At 45.5% G+C, this 19,934-nt stretch overlaps 1 non-coding gene across 1 annotated transcript; it reads right to left on the bottom strand.

The window, feature by feature from the left end:
• Window positions 1-3,720: 3,720 nt before the first annotated feature.
• trnat-ugu (transfer RNA threonine (anticodon UGU)) lies at window positions 3,721-3,793 on the bottom strand. The gene has a single exon. It is a non-coding gene; the product is annotated as a tRNA-Thr (tRNA).
• Between the last annotated feature and the right edge of the window lie 16,141 nt (window positions 3,794-19,934).

The raw sequence follows: 19,934 nt of genomic DNA, 5'->3' as shown, positions 1-19,934 counted from the left end.
TGCTCGGGCTCCCTCCCACCCTCCAAAGACGTAGAGGTTTGTAGGTCAATTGGCTTTGGTTGAAAAAAAATTGCCAATTGTTCCTAGTGTGTAGGAAAGGTGCTAGTGTGCGGGGATCGTTGGTCAGCACAGACTCGATGGGCCGAAGGGCCTGTTTCCGTGCTGTATCTCTAAAGTCTTTAGCTTATCGGCCTTCATCTTGCATTAAAAGTTGTACTATTTATCCTTTAATCGTACACACATGTGGTGGCTTGATTGTAAATATCTATAGTCTTTTTTTTCCCCTTTATTTATTTATTAGAAGTACAATAAGTTACAGTAGTACACACCACATATATCTTATTACATTTGTTGTACCCCTTCAATTTTTGAGCTTTAAGATAGATAGGAATAAAGGAAGTAAGGAAAGTGAGCAAGAGTCGTGATAGTGAGAGAAAGTGTTGGAAAAAAGCCCATTCGAAAAAGAGTTATAGAAGAAAGTTAAGAAATAGACCCTAGAAAAGAAAGAAAGAAAGAGAAACAGTTGCTCTATTATAAAAAACTCCGCAAAAAGGGATATACCAACTTCATATTTTTCATTCCCCGTTACCAGATCCTAGCACCATTTATTTTTTAACTTACTGTTGCACCTTATACTTGTAGTAAGTCAATAAATGCAGACCATGTCTTTTGGAAGTGGTCTGCTTTGCCTGCAAGGAGGAGCCCCATATCTTCCAGGTGTAATGTTTCAAACATGTTTGAAATCCACATACTTATTGTTGGTGTAGGAGCGTTTTTCCAAAATTCGAGTACATAAGCTTTTTTCCCATTTTAGCCCGTAATTAAATAAATTCTTTTGAAACGCGTTTAGTTCAGGGCTACCTTCCATTAGTCCAAAGATAATCCATTCTGCTTTTGGTATCAGTTTTATTTTAAATAATTTTGTGAAGATTTCATAGATTTCAATCACGTATTTTTGAATTTTTATACAAAAAACAAATGAGTGCGCTATGGTAGCTTCATGAGACTGGCTATAGTTGTTTCTTAGAATGAACAGCATACAACAAAAGCTTATTGCCTTACCTCAATGATAAACTAAACTAAACTAATCTAAAAACTAAAGTAAACTAAACCATAAGTTCAGTAGCCATTTCTTGCCTTCTCACTGTAAGGCCTGGTATCCAGGCGGAATGGATCAATGATATCTAACTTGCAATGCGTCTTTAGTGGAGACAGTTGGCCACAGGGGACCTGAACTCTGAGCTCTGGGACTAACTCTCTGCTTCTCTCCTCATGTAAGACTCTCCTTCACACCTAATTCTTCCACCAGCTGTCCCTAATATATCCTCTGTGCCTCAGAGCCCACCCTCGCTGTGATAACATTCCTGTAAAGTGTCTTGAGGTGATCTGTGTGTACAGGTGGTGGCTGTTACACTTTGGGGACACGTCTGCGTGTATATTGGCAGCCAGCTTTGTCCACAAAATCACATCGGCTGCTGTTGAAAACCAAAGCACTGGCTGTAAAGCACATGAGGGACATCCTGAGGACACGGTACAAATATTCCTTTCTTCAACCCATGATTCAAATAACACCCAGCCCAGTTCTCCTGCACCTCTAGAGCTCCTGGGCTTCAGCACATCAGTGGAAGTGTGATACCTCCTGCCGGAACTGCAGCAAAGCCCACGATACAGTCCTGGAGTTGTGCTGGCTCTTCAGCCCAACTTGCCCACACCGGCCAACCTGCCCCATCTACATTAATCTGACTTGCATGCATTTGGCCCACACCCATCTAAACCAGGGCGGCACGGTGGCGCAGCAGTAGAGTTGCTGCCTCACAGCGCCAGAGACCCAGGTACGATCCTGACTACGGCTGCTGTCTGTACGGAGCTTGTACATTCTCCCCATGACCTGCGTGTGTTTTCTCTGAAATCTTCAGTATCCTCCCACACTCCAAAGACGTACAGGTTTGTAGGTTAATTAGCTCGGTGTAAATGTCTAACCTAAAAAAACTGTCCCTAGTGTGTAGGGCAGTGATAATGTGCGGGGATTGCTGTTCGGTGCGGACTCGATGGGCCGAATGGCCTGTTTCTGCATTGAATCTCTAATCCTGTCCTATCCATGTACCTGTCTAATTGGTTCTTAAACATTGCGATAGTCCCAGCTTGTTCCATACACCCACCACCACCCTTTGTGTGGAAAGGTTATCCCTCAGATCCCTATAAAATCTTTCTCCCTTCACCTTAAACCTGTGCCTTCTGGTTCTCAATTTGCCTACTCTGGGCAAGAGACACTGTGCATCAACCCAATCTATTCTTCTTGTGATTTTAAAGACCTCTATAAGATCACCCCCCATCCTCAAGAGCTCCAGGGAATAGAGTCCTGGCGTGCTCAACCCTAGCTCTCACACCCTCTAGTCCTGACAACATCCTTGTAAATCTTCTCTGTGCCCTTTCCAACTTGACAAATCTTCCCTACTACATAGAAACATAGAAATTAGGTGCAGGAGTAGGCCATTCGGCCCTTCGAGCCTGCATCGCCATTCAATATGATCATGGCTGATCATCCAACTCAGTATCCCGTACCTGCCTTCTCTCCATACCCTCTGATCCCCTTAGCCACAAGGGCCACATCTAACTCCCTCTTAAATATAGACAATGAACTGGCCTCAACTACCCTCTGTGGCAGAGAGTTCCAGACATTCACCACTCTCTGTGTGAAAAAAGTTCTTCTCATCTCGGTTTTAAAGGATTTCCCCCTTATCCTTAAGCTGTGACCCCTTGTCCTAGACTTCCCTAACATCGGGAACAATCTTCCTGCATCTAGCCTGTCCAAACCCTTAAGAATTTTGTAAGTTTCTATAAGATCCCCTCTCAATCTCCTAAATTCTAGAGAGTATAAACCAAGTCTATCCAGTCTTTCTTCATAAGACAGTCCTGACATCCCAGGAATCAGTCTGGTGAACCTTCTCTGCACTCCCTCTATGGCAATAATGTCCTTCCTCAGATTTGGAGACCAAAACTGTACGCAATACTCCAGGTGTGGTCTCACCAAGACCCTGTACAACTGCAGTAGAACCTCCCTGCTCCTATACTCAAATCCTTTTGCAATGAAAGCTAACATACCATTCGCTTTCATTACTGCCTGCTGCACCTGCATGCCTACCTTCAATGACTGGTGTACCATGACACCCAGGTGTGCACAATTGAACACAATACTCTAGATGCGGCCTCAGCAACGCCCTATATAACTATAACACTATATATCATACAATCGGCTTGCTTCACAGCTCAGGGAACAGCTTTGCCCACGACCATGATAAATTGCAGAGATGTGGCCCAGCCCACCACACAGAGAGGACTGCCCACCATCGACTCCATCTACACTTCACGCTGCCTCGGAAAAGCAGTCAGCATAATCAAAGACTTGTCCCACCCCGGTCATTCCTTCTTCTCCCTGTTCCTGCCCAGCAGAACGTACAGGACCACCAGACTCAGGAACAGCTAGGGTACTGCCAATTCATCTCTACCCAAGTGCGGGCATTAGTTTTTGTCTGTGGAACTGGTGGGCTACAAAGCTGAGAACTATATTCTGCACTCTGTATAAAGCTTCTCCTTTGCTCTATTCTAGTGCACATGAGTTTGCCTCTTGACTTTGACATGATTATACTGTTATCTGAACTTTAAGGTCAAAGGAGCAGAATAAGGACTTTTGGCCCATCGGGTTCACTCTGCAAAATGTTCAGGCCCCAGTGAGATTTGAACTCACGGCCCCTGGTTTACAAGACCAGTGCTCTAACCCCTGAGCTATGGAGCCTCCATTGGGTTGAATAGCATGCATAACGGAGCTATTCACTGTATCTCGGTACATGTGACAATAATAAATCTAAGCTGTTATAGCTCAGTTTAGTTTATTGTCAGGAGTACTGAGACACAGTGCAAAGTGGTTTTTGTTGCGTGCTGTCCAAGCCAGCGAAAAAACAATTAATCCACGGTGTACAGATGTGTAGGAAGGAACTGCAGATGTTGGTTTACACCAAAGATCGACACAAAATGCTGGAGTGAGTCTGGATAGATTCCTTCTCTCCAGAGATGCTGCCTGTTCCGCTGAGTTACTCCAGCATTTTGTGTCTATTCACAGTGTACAGACACAGGATAAAGGGAATGAGTCGAGGTGGGGCAATTGTAATGAATGATCGCAGATACACACACATCTGGGGCCAGCACGTGGAGACACGTGGCCCGTCTTGAGCGCCATCTTGGGGTGCTTGCCTCAAATACCTTCTCTGTTCGTTACTGTGTCTCAGGACTCCGTTGGACTCAGTCTTTGCTCAACTCAACGCTCGTATCTCACAAGGGTGTCACGGTGGCGCAGCGGTAGTGTTGCTGCCTCACAGCGCCAGAGACCCGGGTTCCATCCTGACTACGGGTGCTTGCCTGTACCTTCTCCCCGTGACCTGCGTGTGTTTTCTCCGGGATCTTCGGTTTCTTCCCACAGTCCAAAGACACACAGGTTTGTAGATTAATTGGCTTGGTAAAACTATAAATTGTCCCTGATGTGTAGGACAGTGTAAATGCGCAGAGATCGCTGGTTGGCATGGACCCAGTGGGCCGAATGGCCTGTTTGCGCACCGCTTCTATAAACTAAACTATGCATTATCCACAGACATTATCATCAGCCTGAAGAAGGGTCTTGACCCGAAACGTCGCCTATTCCTTCTCTCCACAGATGCCTTCTCTCTGCAGATGCTGCCCATCCCGCTGAGTTTCTCCAGCATTTTTTGTCCACCTTCAATTGTTCCAGCATCTGCAGTTCTTTCCTAAACCACTAAACATTATCCTCTGCAGATCTGAAGGTGTGGCCATCACACTCTGTTAATGTGACTTCTGACCCCCCGTCCCCTCCCGTTACAAAATACTTGCAACCCCTGAATAGCCCTGTACGCATATTCCTGAGGAGTTGGGGAGAGATCAAAGAGATCAAAGGTCAGGGTCAAAGTGGCCACCATGCTCCATCTGCATCAGAACGTGACGGGGGATAGATTTACAAAACGTGGGGGAGGGGGAAGACAAGTGTTCAGAGATCTTCTTTCGCCAAAAGAAAAGGCCTGGAGAAAGTACCTTCAATTAGTGCTAAATGGATTGTTCAAGAAAGAATATTTAGATATATGGCAGGAAACAGGCCATTTGGCCCACTGAATCCATACTGACCCCGCATCACTTGCTCATACGAGTTTTAGTTTAGTTTAGTTTAATCGATAATGTTTTATTGTTAATGATTAATGTTTAAATGTTTAATGTTTTATGTGTCATTCCTAACTGTCACTGTATGTCGTTTTGTCACTTGCGGGCGGAGCACCAAGGCAAATTCCTTGTATGTGAATATACTTGGCCAATAAATGTATTCATTAGTTTAATTAATTTAGTTTAGTTCCGTTTAGTTTAGAGATACAGCGTGGAAACCACAGGTCCTTCTGCCCACTGAATCCACGCCGACCATCGATCACCCGTCTACACTAGTTCTACCCTACATTCTAGGGACAATTTACAGAAGCCAATTAACCTACAAACCCGCACGTCTTTAGGATTTGGGAGGAAACTGGAGCACCCAGAGAAAACCACGCAGGTAACGGGGAGGACGTGCAAACTCCGTACAGACAGCACCCGTAGTCAGGATCGAAACTGGGTCTCCGAAACTGTCGGGCAGCAACTCTACCGTTGCGCCTCTGTGCCGAAGTCCATGTTATATGTGTTCAAGAAGGAACTGCAGATGCTGGAAAATGGAAGGTACACAAAATTGCTGGAGAAACTCAGCGGGTGCAGCAGCATCTATGCAGCGAAGGAAATAGGCAACGTTTCGGGCCGAAACCCTTGGGTTTCGGCCCGAAACGTTGCCTATTTCCTTCATATGTTCTATGTTATTCCACTGTAACAATTGTGCATTTTCCCAGTGTTCCCTGGGGCAAGCCCAGGGTGAAGGTTATGTAACAGGCTCGCGGGTGTCCGGGTTAATTTTGAGACGTGAGGGGTCGGAATGGAAAGGAAGGCCCATCGGCAGTGAGTGCAAACATGAGGAAGCGGTTCAGGTGCAGGCATCACGCACTGATGTGTCATCCAGCACGAGAGAAGGTTGGCAGAACATGTAGTTCCCGTGAGGAGAACACAGGTATGAAAGGTCAATGGGTTCGGCTGCATCATCAGCGGCAATAGCTTGCATTTAGTCATAGTCATACAGTCATGGAAACAAGCCCGGGTGGCCCAACTGACCCACACCAACAAACAGGCCCCATCTCAGTTAGTTCCAGTTGACCACATTTGGCCCATATCCCTCTCATCCTTTCTTATCCATCTACCAGTCCAAGTTTTACTTTAGATTAGTTTAGTTTAGTTTAGTTTGGTTTAGTCTAGTTTAGTCTAGTTTAGTTTGGTTTGGTTTGGTTTGGTTTGGTTTGGTTTGGTTTGATACAGCACGGAAACAGGCCCGAAGGCCCACCTTGCCCATACCAACAAACAGGCCCTCTCTGGGTCCATTCCATTTGCCCATAGAAACATAGAAACATAGAAATTAGGTGCAGGAGTAGGCCATTCGGCCCTTCGAGCCTGCACCGCCATTCAATATGATCATGGCTGATCATCCAACTCAGTATCCCGTACCTGCTTTCTCTCCATACCCCCTGATCCCCTTGGCCACAAGGGCCACATCTAACTCCCTCTTAAATATAGCCAATGAACTGGCCTCAACTACCCTCTGTGGCAGAGAGTTCCAGAGATTCACCACTCTCTGTGTGAAAAAAGTTCTCCTCATCTCGGTTTTAAAGGATTTCCCCCTTATCCTTAAGCTGTGACCCCTTGTCCTGGACTTCCCCAACATCGGGAACAATCTTCCTGCATCTAGCCTGTCCAACCCCTTAAGAATTTTGTAAGTTTCTATAAGATCCCCTCTCAATCTCCTAAATTCTAGAGAGTATAAACCAAGTCTATCCAGTCTTTCTTCATAAGACAGTCCTGACATCCCAGGAATCAGTCTGGTGAACCTTCTCTGCACTCCCTCTATGGCAATAATGTCCTTCCTCAGATTTGGAGACCAAAACTGCACGCAATACTCCAGGTGTGGTCTCACCAAGACCCTGTACAACTGCAGTAGAACCTCCCTGCTCCTATACTCAAATCTACTCATAAAATATACTCATATTTGGTCTGTCCCTCTCTTCTCTTTTCCTAACCATGTACCCGTCCGAATGTCTTTTAAATGCTTTTATAGTGCCAACCTCAATTTAATTTATTGTCACATGTACCGAGGTACAGTGAAAAGCTTTTTGTTGCGTGCTGTTTCTTAAACGTTACGATAGTCCTTGCCTCAACTTTGGAGTGTGGGAGGAAACCGAAAATCTCGGAGAAAACCCACGCAGGTCACGGGGAGAACGTAAAAACTCCATACAGACAGCACCCGTAGTCGGGATCGAACCCGGGTTTCTGGCGCTGTGAGGCAGCAACTCTACCGCTGCCACCTGTACATCATTGTCCGCAAATATCGAGCTCTCCGTCGTGTAAAATAGTTTCTTCTGCATGACAGACACAAAGCGCTGGAGTCACTCAACGGGTCGGGCAGCATCTCTGGAGGAAAAGGACGGGTGACGTTTAGGGTCGGGACCCTTCTTCAGACTGAAAGTATAGGGGTGGGTACTGGAGACAAGAAAAGGCCAGAACAAAGCAGGGCTGGCAACAGATGACCTATGAAGGGTGGAGCCCACAATGGTCCATTGGTGGCTTGTGAAGAGGTGATAACGGAGGGATACAAACGTCGGGACCAGCAGGATAACTAGGGTGGGGGAAGGGGAAGGCGGGAAATGCAAGGGTTACTATGAAGAAATTTGAGAAGTCAATATTCATACCGCTGGGGTGTAAGCTGCCCAAGCAAAATATGAGGTGCTGCTCCTCCAACTTGAGCTGGGCCTCACTCTGACAATGGAGGAGGCCCAGGACAGAAAGGTCAGTGTGGGAATGGGAGGGGGAGTTAAAGTGTTTGCGTAGTCCGAAGCCTCTTTTTTTCATAGTTTTACCTGTTACGATTCCTCTTGGCCTCCCCATCTCTGCCCACCTAATCTTTGCCCCCCCTCCCTGGTCTCCACATTCCCTGGTGTGTCAAACACAAAGTGCTGGAGTAACTCAGCGGGGCCGGCAGCATCTCTGGAGAGAACTTGTCGGGTCTGAAGAAGGGTCTCGACCCGTAACATCACCAATTCCTTTTCTCCAGAAATACTTGTGGTCAGGACCTTCTTTAGACTGCTGTATGATGCTATCATGTCCTTCCTGCCATGTGTTTATTATTTTTATTTCAAAAATAACCTTTAATCGTCAAAGATATATACAAGGAATACAAAATCCACAGGGCGTGGGTTTCTTTACACTTGTGGTGCTGTTCAGTCTACAAACTCGCAGCGTCAGCACATTCTGTGAACAGAGTGCCATTGCCACTCATAAATTCATTGGATTATCAGTGATAGGAGCAGTATTAGGCCATTCGGCCCATCAAGTCTACTCTGCCATTCAATCATGGCTGATCTATCTCTCCCTCCTAACCCCATTCTCCTGCCCTCTCCCCATAACCTCTGACACAATAGATTCTTGATTAACACGGGTGTCGGGGGTTATGGGGAGAGGGCAGGAGAATGGGGTTCGGGGGGGAGAGATAGATCAGCCATGATGGAATGGCGGAGTAGACTTGATGGGCCGAATGGCCTAATTGTACTCCTATCACCAATGATCTTATGACACGATGTGGCCTTCAGGGAATGATTCAAGCTTCAAGGGTTTTAGAGGCTTCTACGTCAACAGCCAGCAGCAGAAGGACCTTAGACAGCGGTCCTTCCCCGCACTGCATTTGAATTGGCCGCACTGAGCTTCAGTGAGTCCCCCCCCCCCGTACGTACTCCTGCAGTCTGGAATCTGCCAGCCGGCTATATACCCCGACGGACAGGCCTCGCTCTGGGAGACCAACAAGTTTCAAACAGACCAAAGAAAGGATTTTCACCAAGTTGGTGATCTACCAACAACACTTGATGTGAACATCAGAGTGTCCCTGGGAAGATTCCGAAATTCAGAGAGTCCTCGCTGACCGGGATGAACCCTGACCCTCGCATCCATCTTCGTAAATACACAGCCCACCAAGAGATAGTCCATCATCCCCGCCTCATCATAGACATCCCGAGGAGTTGAGTGAATTGGGGGTTGACACACAACCATGTGCAGGAAGGATCTGACCAGAGGCCCATCAGGGTATATGGGGAGAAGACAGGAGAATGGGATTAGGAGGGAGAGATAGATCAGCCATGATTGAACGGTGGAGTGGACTTGATGGGCCGAATGGCCTAATTCTGCTCCTACCACATGACTTTATGACCCCCCCTCACTGCTAGCTAATTGAGGCCAATGGATAATATAGAGGCAAGGATGTAATGCTGAGGGTACGAGGCCACATTTGTATTAGGAGCTGTTTTGAGTTCCACATCTGAGGAAGGAGTTGTTGGCATTGGAGAGGGCCCAGAAGACGTTTGCGATAATGATCTTGGGAATGATTGGATTGACAAGTGTTGAGCGTTTGACGGCACTGGGCCTGTACTCGCTGGAGTTTAGAAGGATGAGGGGGAACCTCGTTGAAACTTACCGAATAGTGAAAGGCCTGGATAGAGTGGATGTGGAGAGGATGATGGATAGGGCAGGTTTAGAGGAATATGGACCAAACGCTGGAAGGTGGGACTAGTGTGGCTTGGACATGTTGGCCGGTGTGGGCTGGTTGTGCCGAAGGGCCTGCCCCCGCCTTTGCGATGTGTGTGTGTGTGTGTGTGTGTGTGTGTGTGTGTGTGTGTGTGTGTGTGTGTGTGTGTGAGTGCGTGCGTGAGTGTGTGTGTGTGATTGTGTGTGTGTGCGTGTGCGTGTGTGTGTGTGTGTGTGTGTGTGTGTGTGTGTGTGTGTGTGTGTGTGTGTGTGTGTGTGTGTGTGTGTGTGTGTGTGTGTGTGTGTGTGTGTGTGTGTGTGTGTGTGTGTGTGTGTGTGTGTGTGTGTGTGTGTGTGTGTGTGTGTGTGCGTGTGTGCGTGTGTGTGTGTGTGTGTGTGTGTGTGTGTGTGCGTGTGTGTGTGTGTGTGTGTGTGTGTGTGTGTGTGTGTGTGTGTGTGCGTGTGTGTGTGTGTGTGTGTGTGTGTGTGTGTGCGTGTGTGTGTGTGTGTGTGTGTGTGTGTGTGCGCGTTGTGTGCGTGTGCGTGCGTGCGTGCGTGTGCGTGCGTGTGTGTGTGTGTGTGTGTTGACGGTCGATCCAGCTCGCGGTTTCATCGCTGACGGTCGATCCAGCTCGAGGTTGTTCAGGCGAGTGCCCTCGAGCTTGAAGGTCGAAGACAGTCGCTGAAAAGTTGCGTTAGTGGGACAGACGCTGAAGGCATTTACTTGACTTTAATTGTATATAAGAAATTGTAAAACACTGTATCTTTGAGTGGCTGCTTGGGGAGCACTGAGTATATTGGTATACTCTCTGTACTAGTCCCCGCCACTCCCGTCATGACGAATTGAGTAAAAATTGGCATGGTTTACCTTTAACCCTTTGTGTTATTCTCTGTATTAAAAAGTGAACTTTATCATTGGCGTAGTCGGCAGGATTTCGCTGGGACCATCAATATACAACAGAGTAAGAGGCTGCAGTTTGACCGGGATCGGATGGCAAGAAAAAAGTGCACTAGTCGGCCCCCTTGTGACCAAACCTCCCAAAGAAGCTCCCGGGAAAACTCAGGTCCCTCGTCAGAAGGTTGATCTGGTTCCCTGCTGAAAACGAGCAGACAACAAAGGTAAGACCAACTGCAAGAGATTTTTGCTAGATTTTGGCTACTAGGAAAGTAGTTGGTAGGGTATTATGCTTCTGAGAAAGTAGTTGCCAATTAGATGGAGCAAAGTAAAAAGGCTTGTCGTCAATTGAGACATTTTTGCTAGATTTTGGCTACTAGGAAAGTAGTTGGTAGGGTATTTTGCTGCTGGGAAAGTAGTTGCCAATTAGATGGAGCAAAGTAAAAAAGTTTGGCATGCACAAAGTAGCCGGGCTGCGAGAGGTTCACGGCTATGGGGAATAATCTGGATAAAAGTGACGGGGGAACGCCCGTACAACACGTCGTAGAGGCGCAAACGTCGTGAATAAATGGATTCTTTATTCAGGCATTGTAGATTGGAAATACATGGATGTTTAGCACTCTAACATTGAGATTGGAGATGCCAATATCGCAGAAAAAAAATGTTAATTTGGGAAAATTGTGATTAGCATACATTTATACTAGGAATTTGACATTGTGAATTTGGGGAGATAGATTGGAAGAATTGGGAATAATTTTTAAATTGTTTTTCTTATTAATGATCTATTTTTAAACGGTTTAAGGATATTGGCAAAGTTATGGATTACTGGTTTTGAGTTTTTGGGGAAGGACAAATTAAGGTTCATGCAGTATTGTATTAGTTGATTACAAAAGGGGGTTTGAGAGAACTCACTACGGGGGGTAAAAAGTGAGGGATAAAGCAGATTGGGGAGGAGAAACATATTTGGATAATTTAAGACAAAAATACCAACAAACCCTGAACTTCCCGGTACTGGGATTCTCATATTTGACTAAACTCTACCATTTGGGCTATGATAACGAAAGAGGGGGACAACCAGTTGTAGTTACAGACCATGAAGATAAATGAGGCCAGTTACTGAACCAGTGGTAGCTCCCACTGATGTGCTTAAACAAGCTCAGACACTAACCTACCTGAACTCCCGGTGGCCTCAGCACTTCAACTCCCCTCCCTCCATTCCCAATCCGACCTCTCTGTCCTGGGTCTCCTCCATTGCCAGAGTGAGCAACACCGGAAATTGGAGGAACAGCACCTCATATTCCGCCTGGGCAGCTTGCATCCTGATGGCATGAATGTTGAATTCTCCCAGTTTTGCTAGCCCTTGCTGTCTCCTCCCCTTCCTTAACCCTCGAGCTGTCTCCTCCCATCCCCCCGCCCTCGGGCTCCTCCTCCTCCCCCTTTTCCTTCCTTCTCCCCTCCCACCCCCCATCAGTCTGAAGAAGGGTTTCGGCCCGAAACGTCGCCTATTTTCTTTGCTCCATAGATGCTGCTGCACCCGCTGAGTTTCTCCAGCAATTTTGTGTACATCCGGACTACATGAAGATATTCCCATGCCAAGATAGAACTGCTAGAATTGTGATAAGAAGTCAAGGAAATAATATTTCGGTGGGGATCCTTCTTCAGATAGACTCTGATCGGGGAACACATTCACAGCGAACGCGATGAAGGAGGCTCCTGCCTTGTAAGTAGTTAAAGAGTTATTTCACATTTCCAAACCACCTGCAGAGTTTTGGATTAGTGGAGTAAAGAGTTTAAGTAAAGCCTTGACCGAGACTGGACAGGAATGGGTTAAGATATTTCCAGCCATTTTTATGGTCCAGAACAACCCCAGCGATAGGGACAGGGTTAACACCTTTCAAATTGATAACAAGACAAGATATGAACCAACCAGAAGATGGCCCTCTTTAAATTGAGGGTGACCCCACGCCACGTACCCCCTAGGGTGCAACTAGAGTGTGGAAATTCCACCTACAGGCCCTCAGCAATGAATTAATTACGTATGCACAGCAATTAACCCATGCAAGTCAAGTCAAGTCAAGTCAAGTTTATTTGTCACATACACATACGAGATGTGCAGTGAAATGAAAGTGACAATGCTCGCGGACTTTTGTGCAAAAGACAAACAACAAAACAACCAAACAAATTATAAACACAATCATACCACACATATTCTTTTACATAATAAATAATGGAAGGAAAAAACGTTCAGTAGAGTTAGTCCCTGGTGAGATAGGCGTTTACAGTCCGAATTGCCTCTGGGAAGAAACTCCTTCTCAACCTCTCCGTTCTCACCGCATGGCAACGGAGGCGTTTGCCTCTGCTCAGTCCGCAATAACCTACCTGAACTCCCGGTGGCTCAGATCATGCATTCCCAGGTACGAGAGGGATAGAAGCCACGACCAGTTGAACACAGGGATGAGTCCATACAATCAGGCTACATACTGATAAGATAATGGGATCGGAAGATATTGAGACTGTGTTGAAAGGGACTGTACCAAGTGCTACCAACAACACCAACTGCCGTGAAGATTGAAGATCACCCCATTGGTACATCTGGTTGATTGTAAACGGAGAACCAAGAAAGGACAATGGGGCTATTTAAATGGCCTCTCCTTTTTTATTCTGGGGTTGGCCGAGATGGATTGGACTTGGGGAAATAATTTGTTTCTGTCTATGAGTTTTGAAATTGCTTTTTGTGATAATATAAGTGTACCCTGATTATTTCAAGGTGATTATGGCCTCCCTCACATGCGAGCTGTGTAACATCTAACTGAATCATATATCCCCATGAGGGCTCTGTGAAGTATATCTAGGTCAAAGCAATTCTGGATGGTTGCCTTCCCATTTTACGGGACAGCCCGCCTATCACGGGAATTGATTAATATGGCCTCTTTATTGGAGAAGCTGGTTAATGAAACTGCATGCATTTTTACCTACAAGCAAAAGGCCCTCTCATCCACGACAGCTGACATCGCAGCTGGTGGCTATTTAGCTGTTTGGAGGTCTATAGTGGACCATACTACATTTCGGTTCCATTTTTCTGTTGGTGCTTATGTTGATATTTGTTATGCATTGTATCTGACAACTCTTGCTTTGCGGGGACTGTAATGTTATCATGTGGCCCCTGGGGTGATATCCCTTCCCTTGTTTGAGGGGTGTCCCCGTTGGACTCTGCCCCTCAATGTCCAGCAAAGACCCTTGCATTCCCTCTCTCTCTCTCCATCCCCCCCCTCCCCACACTAGTCATCCTGCCAGTTCCACTGTTCGTATCCCATCATTATCACCTCCTCCACAGCCAACAATGGACCATTGTGGGCTGCTAGTTCATCAATGCGGGCTCTAATTTGTTCTGTGCCCTTTTCATACCTCTGGTTTGCCTCTCCCTAAACTCTGAAGACGGTTCTCGACCCCGAAACGTCGCCTGTTCCTTTTTCTCCATAAATGCTGCCTGACCAGCTGAGTTACTCCAGCTCTTTGCATCTACCTTCGGTGTAAACTAGCATCTGCAGTTCCTTCCTGCGCAATTATATATATATATATATATATATATGGACCATATTGACTTCCACAAGGTACTAACAAACCACCAACATGGCTTTAGACAGGTTCGACATGTGAAACCCAGCTGGCGGGACTCATCGATGATCTAGCCAGGTCACTCAATAACAAGGGTCAGACTGATCTTATTATATTAGACTTCAGTAAGGCTTTTGATAAAGTTCCCCATAAGTGGCTCCTGTATAAGCTCAACCATAGGAATAGATGGCAACCTCTTAAAATGGATTGAGATCTTTTTGACAAGGAGACACCAGCGAGTTCTCTTGGAGGGAGAGACGTCTATTGAAACTTCTGTGATATCAGGTGTATGTACCACAGGGGACTGTCATGGGCCCATTGCTCTTCCTACTGTATATCTATGACATTCCAAATGTAGTTTCATCCAGAGTTCGACTCTTCGCAGATGATGCCATCATTTATAGAGAGATTAAATCACCAGAAGACAGCTGGTCCTCACTGAAGGGTCTGGATGTTCTCTGTGAGGGGGGGGGGGGGGGGGGGGGGGGGAACCTGGCAGATGTCGTTCAATACAACCAGATGTCATACCATGCATGTATCACACAATATCAAACCATTTTTTATCAGAATACAACACGGGTAGCCGTACATTGCTTGCTGTCGACCATCACCCATATCTCGGAGTCGAATTAAGCAAAGATTTAAGTTGGGCGCCGCATATTAGTCAAGTGTCTAGCAAAGCAAATAGAACTCTCAGCCTTCTCAAGAGAAATGTTCACGCATGTAGTACATCCATCAAAGAGAATGCCTACAAATCCCCTAATTTGAGGATGTACATTCTTGCTATTGAGGGAGTGCAGCGTAGGTTTACAAGGTTAATTCCCGGGATGGCGGGACTGTCATCTGCTGAGAGAATGGAGCGGCTGGGCTTGTGAGAGGGTATCTTATTGAAACATATAAGATTGTTAAAGGCTTGGACACCCTAGAGGCAGGAAACATGTTCCCGATGTTGGGGGAGTCCAGAACCAGGGGCCACAGTTTAAGAATAAGAAGTAAGCCATTTAGAACGGAGATGAGAAAACATTTTTTCTCACAGAGAGTGGTGAGTCTGTGGAATTCTCTGCCTCAGAAGGCAGTGGAGGAGGGTTCTCTGGATGCTTTCAAGAGAAAGCTAGATAGGGCTCTTAAAAATAGCGGAGTCAGGGGATATGGGGAGAAGGCAGGAACGGGGTACTGATTGGGGATGATCAGCCATGATCACATTGAATGGCGGTGCTGGCACGAAGGGCTGAATGGCCTAATCCTGCACCTATTGCCTATTGTCTAAGTCCTTGGCCAGGCCCAAATTGGAGTATTGTGGAGCCGTATGGAATCCTTTCACCAACAACAACAAGATCACCCTGGAGAAAGTACAACGTTGAGCAGCCCGCATTGTATGTCATGACTACAAGCACAAATCAGGTGTGAATAATATGCTAACTCCCTCAGATGGGATAACCATATAACCATATAACAATTACAGCACGGAAACAGGCCATCTCGGCCCTACAAGTCCGTGCCGAACAACTTTTTTTTCCCCTTAGTCCCACCTGCCTGCACTCATACCATAACCCTCCATTCCCTTCTCATCCATATGCCTATCCAATTTATTTTTAAATGATACCAATGAACCTGCCTCCACCACTTCCACTGGAAGCTCATTCCACACCGCTACCACTCGCTGAGTAAAGAAGATCCCCCTCATGTTACCCCTAAACTTCTGTCCCTTAATTCTGAAGTCATGTCCCCTTGTTTGAATCTTCCCTATTCTCAAAGGGAAAAGCTTGTCCACATCAACTCTGTCTATCCCTCTCATCATTTTAAAGACCTCTATCAAGTCCCCCCTTAACCTTCTGCGCTCCAGAGAATAAAGACCTAACTTGTTCAACCTATCTCTGTAACTTAGTTGTTGAAACCCAGGCAACATTCTAGTAAATCTCCTCTGTACTCTCTCTATTTTGTTGACATCCTTCCTATAATTAGGCGACCAAAATTGTACACCATACTCCAGATTTGGTCTCACCAATGCCTTGTACAATTTTAACATTACATCCCAGCTTGGGATACCCTAGAGCTCCGCAAAATCGGGCTAAGTCTTATTGCAATTTACAAGGAGATTCACAAAATCAGGCCATCAAACCTCCTCTCATCCCAGAGCACCAACTGCCATGAAACAAGACAAAATAACAGTCCCTACATCATCAACTGGCTCAATGTCAATAAACTGTATCAGGGACTGGGTTGTTTATTTATTTATTTATTAAAAAAATAATATTATTTATTAATAATTATTGAATAATAATAATATTATTTTATTTATTTTAAAAGCATTAAAAGCATTGTACGTACATCTTAATCATGATATGCAACGTAATACATTTCATGTACAACTTCTCTTTTGTTTTTAAACTTTAAGCTATAATAGGAAAAGAGAAAAGAGAAAGGAGAATGAGGATAGTGGTGAAGTGTAGTCCGCAGTAGTTGGCGTTAAATGGAAGATGATGTTTAAGTAGACTGCGTGCTTGAGAATGTGAAAAATAAAGGGGGAAGAAGAGAAAAAAAAGAAAACAGGCCCCAAAGAGAAGAGGGCCTTAAGAAACCGAATGTGGTTTGAACCTCATGTGAGATGCGATAGACAAATAAATGGTATTGCTATTGTAAGATGGAAAGGAAATAAGTAAAAAAATCCAAAGCAGGTAGAGCTAAACAAAAACGAAAGGGAATAGAAACATAGAAACATAGAAATTAGGTGCAGGAGTAGGCCATTCGGCCCTTCGAGCCAGCACCGCCATTCAATATGATCATGGCTGATCATCCAACTCAGTATCCCGTACCTGCCTTCTCTCCATACCCCCTGATCCCCTTAGCCACAAGGGCCACATCTAACTCCCTCTTAAATATAGCCAATGAACTGGCCTCAACTACCCTCTGCGGCAGAGAGTTCCAGAGATTCACCACTCTCTGTGTGAAAAAAGTTCTCCTCATCTCGGTTTTAAAGGATTTCCCCCTTATCCTTAAGCTGTGACCCCTTGTCCTGGACTTCCCCAACATCGGGAACAATCTTCCTGCATCTAGCCTGTCCAACCCCTTAAGAATTTTGTAAGTTTCTATAAGATCCCCTCTCAATCTCCTAAATTCTAGAGAGTATAAACCAAGTCTATCCAGTCTTTCTTCATAATACAGTCCTGACATCCCAGGAATCAGTCTGGTGAACCGTCTCTGCACTCCCTCTATGGCAAGAATGTCCTTCCTCAGATTTGGAGACCAAAACTGTACGCAATACTCCAGGTGTGGTCTCACCAAGACCCTGTACAACTGCCTAATGTGCCTAATTCATCACGGTTTACACCCATTACCTAGTTCTAACACAATAACTTTCCAGGGTTATGCTGCACCATATTATACTTGCAACAAATCAATAAAAGGTGACCATATTCTTAAGAATTGTTCCGGTTTTCCTGCTAGAACGAGTCTCATTTTCTCGAGATGTAATATATCCGACATATTTGTGATCCACATTTTAAACGTTGGGATGGGCTGGTTTTATTTATGTGTGAAATGTTTAAGTTTTAGTTCAAGTTCAAGTGAGTTTATTGTCATGTGTCCCTGATAGGACAATGAAATTCTTGCTTTGCTTCAGCACAACAGAACATAGTAGGCATTGACTACAAAACAGATCAGTGTGTCCATATACCATTATATAAAGTGTTTAAGAAGGAACTGCAGATGCTGGAGAATCGAAGGTACACAAAAGAGCTGGAGAAACTCAGCGAGTGCAGCAGCATCTATGGAGCAAAGGAAATAGGCAACATTTCGGGCCGAAACCCTTCTTCAGACATCCATATACCATTATATAAATATATACACACATGAATAAATAAACTGATGAAGTGCAAATAACAGATAATGGGTTATTAATGTTCAGAGTTTTGTCCGAGCCAAGTTTAATAGCCTGATGGCTGTGGGGAAGTAGCTATTCCTGAACCTGGTCGTTGCAGTCTTCAGGCTTCTGTACCTTCTACCTGAAGGTAGCAGGGAGATGAGTGTGTGGCCAGGATGGTGTGGGTCCTTGATGATACTGCCAGCCTTTTTGAGGCAGCAACTGCGATAAATCCCCTCGATGGAAGGGAGGTCAGAGCCGATGATGGAATGGGCAGTGTTTACTACTCTTTGTAGTGTGTGATGCTCTGCTGTTCCCTGGGAAATGTCTTCTCATTTTGCACTGTACAACTGCTGCTTTGCAAGGTGACCATAATGAAGGTAGTAATTAAGGTCTGAAGAAGGGTTTCGTCCTGAAACGTTGCCTATTTCCTTCGCTCCATAGATGCTGCTGCACCCGCTGAGTTTCTCCAGCATTTTTGTGTACCTTCGATTTTCCAGCATCTGCAGTTCCTTCTTAAACAACAATAAAGGATTTGATTTGATTTGATTTGAACACACGCGTTGCTCCCGATGTTAAAAAAGTCATTTAAAAACATGGGACTGGGCAACTAGATCTCCTCAACTTGGTCAAAAAGGCCCATTTCAAAATGTTCAAGAAGGAACTGCAGATGCTGGAAAATCGAAGGTAGACAAAAATGCTGGAGAAACTCAGCGGGTGAGGCAGCATCTATGGAGCGAAGGCAGCATCTATGGAGCGAAGGAAATAGGCAACGTTTCGGGCCAAAACCCGTTGGGGTTCGGCCCAAAACGTTGCCTATTTCCTTCCGAAACTTTGCCTATTTCCTTCGCTCCATAGATGCTGCCTCACCCGCTGAGTTTCTCCAGCAATTTTGTCTACCTTCCACTTCAAAATATAATCTGCAGTTGTACAGGGTCTTGCAGTTGTACAGGGTCTTGGTGAGACCACACCTGGAGTATTGCGTACAGTTTTTGGTCTCCAAATCTGAGGAAGGACATTATTGCCATAGAGGGAGTGCAGAGACGGTTCACCAGACTGATTCCTGGGATGTCAGGACTGTCTTATGAAGAAAGACTGGATAGACTTGGTTTATACTCTCTAGAATTTAGAAGATTGAGAGGGGATCTTATAGAAACTTACAAAATTCTTAAGGGGTTGGACAGGCTAGATGCAGGAAGATTGTTCCCGATGTTGGGGAAGTCCAGGACAAGGGGGCACAGCTTAAGGATAAGGGGGAAATTCTTTAAAACCGAGATGAGAAGAACTTTTTTCACACAGAGAGTGGTGAATCTCTGGAACTCTCTGCCACAGAGGGTAGTTGAGGCCAGTTCATTGGCTATATTTAAGAGGGAGTTAGATGTGGCCCTTGTGGCTAAGGGGATCAGGGGGTATGGAGAGAAGGCAGGTACGGGATACTGAGTTGGATGATCAGCCATGATCATATTGAATGGCGGTGCAGGCTCGAAGCGGTGCCGAATTTCTATGTTTCTAATCACTCCTACTCTCCTGCATCTAATTTTGCTATGAACTCCCATCAGAACTGCCCCCTCCACCGACTCCTTTAAGTCGACACTTAAAACTCATCTCTACTCCCAAGCCTTTCTTGACTCCTCTGAGCGAGGGCTATATGCATGTAGTGATGTGTGTATTTGATCTATGAACCACTGTTGTTTGTTATACTATTCTTATACCAACTTGGCCAACGAGAGTTGCTTTGTAAATGTGCTATATCAATAAAAGTGACTTGACTTGACTTGAGAGCAACTAGCTGAGAAGTTTTGCGAGAAGCAGCGAGTCGAACGTCTTGGGTTTGAGACCATCACGTGTCTTTATTCCCTCCCTCCCTCCCTCCCT

Source organism: Leucoraja erinacea, chromosome 35 (assembly GCF_028641065.1).
Source record: "Leucoraja erinacea ecotype New England chromosome 35, Leri_hhj_1, whole genome shotgun sequence".
NCBI lineage: Eukaryota > Metazoa > Chordata > Chondrichthyes > Rajiformes > Rajidae > Leucoraja > Leucoraja erinaceus.
This window is presented reverse-complemented; position numbering and strand designations above follow the sequence as displayed.